Source organism: Lithobates pipiens, unplaced genomic scaffold (assembly GCF_037356315.1).
Source record: "Lithobates pipiens isolate NorthernLeopardFrog02 unplaced genomic scaffold, aLitPip1_a1.2 Scaffold_28, whole genome shotgun sequence".
Taxonomy (NCBI): domain Eukaryota; kingdom Metazoa; phylum Chordata; class Amphibia; order Anura; family Ranidae; genus Lithobates; species Lithobates pipiens.
In genome coordinates this window covers 7,178,387-7,183,425 of record NW_027507789.1, presented here as the reverse complement: position 1 = coordinate 7,183,425, position 5,039 = coordinate 7,178,387, and positions in this window count along the sequence as shown.

Here is a 5,039-nt window from a genome sequence, read left to right as displayed (position 1 = left end):
TGTTTGTGTATTCCATTGACTATGTAGTGCCTGTGTTCCTCCTAAAAATGCAAGTTGCCTGGCCAGCCTCTGGTTTCAATAAATCAATGAGCCCAAACGAATATGGAGGAAGTGAAGTCACATTATCAGACTCCCACCTAAGCTGCAATGTTACTCTTGTTATAGGCTTTGGACCACATATGTCAAACGCAAGGCCCAAGGGTCGAATCTTGCCATGTGGCCCTCACACCCAGTTTTGCAGCCAGAATGTGGCAGAACTCGGTTCTGACACCTCTGGCTCTTTTTACTAGGGACAGCTTTGCCGCCTATACTGTACTTGGAGGTAGTAGCATTGCCTACACAGGGAGGTACTAGAGGCAAATACACATGCACTAGTACTGCCTACACAGGGAGGTACTAGAGCCGAATACACATGCACTAGTACTGCCTACACAGGGAGGTACTAGAGCTGAATACACAGCTAGTAGAGCAGCCTACACTGGGAGGTACTAGAGCTGCCAGGCCAAGTAGAAGTAGCGATGCAAGGAACCTTTGTGGGGGGCGGGGGGGAGACTGGGGTTGCAAATTGTGCATAGCACACCCCTAAACCCTGCACTCTGTACACAGTGCATCCCTGAACTCTGTACCCTGTATGTAATACACTCCTGAACTATGCACTCTGATACCACTGACCCTATGAGGGCAACATACTGCTGTCCACTCGGTGCATAGGGCAACCCTGGAGCTGCTGTAGAATTGCACCTGGAAATGCCCTCCAGGGCCCTGCGCTCTGTAGGTAGCTGCCCTCCAGATACAACTGGCCCTTTTTTAGGGCAACCATACTACTGTTGTGGCCCGCAATGAAATTGAGAAGGAACTCCCAAAAGTTCCTAATGAAAACCTGTACTACTCCTCCTAAAAAAATGCAAGTTGCCTGGCCATATTAATCCCAAATGAATATGGTGGAAGTAAAGTCACATTATCAGACTTAATATTTATTATTCCTGAGTGTGTGTGTATGTGTATGTGTGTGTATATATGTATATGTGTGTGTATATATATATATATATATATATATATATATATATATATATATATATATATATATATATATATATATATATATATATATATCTCTCTCCTGAAAGAGGGAGCAACAGCACAAGGGAGTCGGTGCTGCTTTTCCTTTCAATGTCCAGTCCAAGGCTGGGGAAGGGAAAAGACCCGTGTTAACTGCAGCAGAGAAAAATCTGGTCTCTTGCCCTGCCGGACAGGGCTGTTCTGAGGCAGAGCCATGTGGATGTACAAGCTCTTTGACAGATAAGATGAGTCTCTTCATGCATTTCTTTTTGTTGGGCTGTTTTTTGTGGAGCAAGAAGTGATCTGTATATCGACTTGGAGATCTTTTACATGTAACGTTGTGGATAAAAACCACTTCTGGTATACTCCTGCTGATCGTCTGTTGTCTAACCTGCAGTAGTGGGAATCCTGATGGATTGCTGTGAGAAGCACAGAAAGCTGCGTCTCCTTCCCTGTTTATATAGTATATTCTATAGTGTCTATTTTGCCCTTTTTATCCAATTTGCACTCATCTAGGTCAATTCAAATCACATTTATTTGAATTGGAATCGGACAGTTCCAGTAAATTCTTAACTGTTGCATCCTAATTACATTTTCATATGCAGATTGATCAGCATCGCCTGATTCCTGTGGTTGTAGAAGAGCCCCTTTATACCATAATCCTGTCACATCGCCATCACATGCTATGGGTTTTTTTTTTTTATCTTTTTCATCTGACGTGTAAATTTTAAATTGCACAAGGCCTGTAGTGTGAACTGATTTTCTTGTTGGGAAATAGACTTGTCACATTAATAGTATCCCCTTTTTAACAGTTCTTTGCTGTATCCTCTAAGGCAGGGATCTCAAACTGGCGGCCCTCCAGCTGTTGCAAAACTACAAGTCCCATCATGCCTCTGAGTGTGGCTTAAAACTGTCAGCCTTGCAAAGCCTCATGGGACTTGTAGTTTCACAACAGCTGGAGGGCCACCAGTTTGAGATCCCTGCTCTAAGGAATGATGTCTGCAGTGATTAAGGGTGCTCTATTTGACCTCATGACCGTTTGTCCTAGGAAGTGGGGGGGATGTTGTGTGGTCATCAGAAGAGGAACAGGAAGTATGGGGGGGGGTGAACTCTCAATAGAGACCCCTTTACTGGTGAAAATTAAAGCTGGCCATACATGACTTGAATTTCAAACAAATTCATGTGAATTGGATAAAATTTGGGCTCTGGATGACCCTCCCACTACAGCACCCAGCTCTGAAAACTTTGGATGAGAAATCGAAAGGTAGGCAAAAAAATGGCCACCCAGTGACTGCACCCAGTCAGTTACAGTATACAGGGGTTGATTTGCTAAAACTTAAGAATGCTAAATCTGGTGCAGCTCTGCATAGAAACCAATTGGCTCCCAGGCTATTTTTTTTTTTTTTTTGTCGAAACTTAGAGTGGTTCTAAAGTCTAAACATGTTTTACCTTGTTGCATTCCTTGCATTTGTTTTGGTTCTTCTTTTGGATTCCTCTTGTTCAGCTGAACTCTTTACATGTACAGTATGACCAGTTCAAGATGGCACTTCTCTAACTTTGACAAAATTGGAAAGATTCCCGATTACCTTCTGCTGCCTCTACAAGAAATTAAAATTGAAGGGAAATTGGATTTGGCTGCAGGAAGCAAGGGCTTGGTACCTAAACGGAGCTGGGCCCCCTCTCTTTGCCTCCCATAATCACAACTTTGGGTGCTTAAGCAGCCAAAATGTTCACACCAGGAAAGTTAGTCGCATTGTTTCCGCCATACATGAAGGCAGCCTGTCTCAACCTTTTAACACAGATGAACCCTTAAAATAACTTTCAACTCATGAAACTTTGATGTGATGGTCAGTGGGCCCTTCATCGCTGCCTCTGGTACTGAGTGCCTGGCTCCCCTCCTTGCCTGGAAGGCTGGCAGATCTGTCAGTGGCATTGCTCCTTGCGGTGCTATGGAGGTCTTCCACTATACCTATGAAGCCATTACTATCCTGTGAGTGGCTAATTGTCTTGGATTCTAAATAGCTTTTAGATACTACACTTGTAGGCACTTTCCTTTTTCTATTTTATTTTTTCTTGTCTGTGGTCAGTGTGAAGAATTCTTACACTTGTGGTCATCGGAAAGACCTACCCTCTGCCTGATTATCTTAAAAGATCAATGGTATCTGTGGGAACTTATCTGACAGACAGAAGTTGCTTAAGGCAGTATTTCTCAACTCCAATCCTCAAGGTGCCCCAACAGTTCATGTTTTCAGGATTTCCCTCAGATTAAAAGGCAGTGAAACTGATCAAATCGCCTGTGCAAATCAATGGAAATCCTGAAAACATGACCTGTTGGGGCGCCTTGATGACTGGAGTTAAGAAACGCTGGCTTAAGGAACTCCCATGAAACCGCTGGAGGAACCATAGGCTTCCATGGAACCCTGGTTGAGAAACCCTGCATGAAGGCATCATGTATTTTCCTTGCTCTAAGTCAGGGATCCTCAAAATACGACCCTCTAGCTGTTGCGAAAATACACATCCCATTCGGCATTGTAAAACTAATATTCACAGACAGACTAGGCTTGATGGGAATTGTAGTTCCTGAACAACTGGAGGGCCATAATTTTGAAGACCCATGCTCGAAGTGTTGGGGTTGAAGTCAAACGAAGGTAAATATTTGATGATGCCACCATGTCGACCTGTCACTTTGTGCTATGTGAGCCAAGTACAGGTTTGCTTACAGATGCATTTAAGGAGCTGTGTTCCGGGGGAACCCTGTATTAAGTATTTGGTGCTATCATGTCAACCTGTTACTTTGTGCTATGTGAGCCAAGTACAGGTTGGCTTACAGTTACAATTTTAAGGAGTTGTGTTTGGGGTTAGGGCATGTAGGGAAATTCTTTAAAAAATTGAACATCTATTCAGTGGTGAAACCCCTGCATTGTTCGATGCTAGAAGTAGGTTCTTGACCCTGAAACTCAATGGGCTGCATTTATCTGTAGGGAGAGGTTTCTTATGGCTTCAGCATGAAGAAAAAAAATCTCAAGTTTGGACCATGGCGTTCAAGCTGTAGACTCTTCTTCACCATGGCTATCGGTGGTCTAAGCTTAAACGGCTATAGTAATGCTATAATAATAATTCCATAAAACTCAAGTTGGACCATGGCTATCAAGCTATAGACCCTTCTTCACCATGGCTATCAGTGATCCAAGCTGGAACAGCGATAGTAATGCTATAATAATGCCGTAAATCTCAAGTTGGACCATGGCTATGAAGCTATAGGCTTCTTCACCATGGCTATCAGTGGTCCAAGCTGGAACAGCTGAAGTAATGCTATAATAATTATATCGTAAAACTCACGTTTGGACCATGGCGATTAAGCTGTAGACTCTTCTTCACCATGGCTATCGGTGGTCTAAGCTTAAACGGCTATAGTAATGCTATAATAATAATTCCATAGAACTCAAGTTGGACCATGGCTATCAAGCTATAGACTCTTCTTCACCATGGCTATCAGTGATCCAAGCTGGAACAGCAATAGCAATGCCGTAAATCTCAAGTTGGACCATGGCTATCAAGATATAGACTCTTCTTCACCATGGCTATCAGTGGTCCAAGCTGGAACAGCTATAGTAATGCTATAATAATTCCGTAAATCTCAAGTTGGACCATGGCTATGAAGCTATAGGCTTCTTCACCATGGCTATCAGTGGTCCAAGCTGGAACAGCTATAGTAATGCTATAATAATATCGTAAAACTCACGTTTGGACCATGGCGATTAAGCTGTAGACTCTTCTTCACTATGGTCCAAGCTGGAACAGCTATAGTTATGATTCTGTAAAATTCAAGTTGAACCATGGCTATCAAGCTGTAGACTCTTTCACCATGGCCACCAGTGTTTAGTACGGATTCCCTAAAACATCCATATCTTTAGGTGCCATATATGACACACAGAGGAAAGCTGTTTTATATTGGAGGTTAAAGAAAATTTAGAAACCAA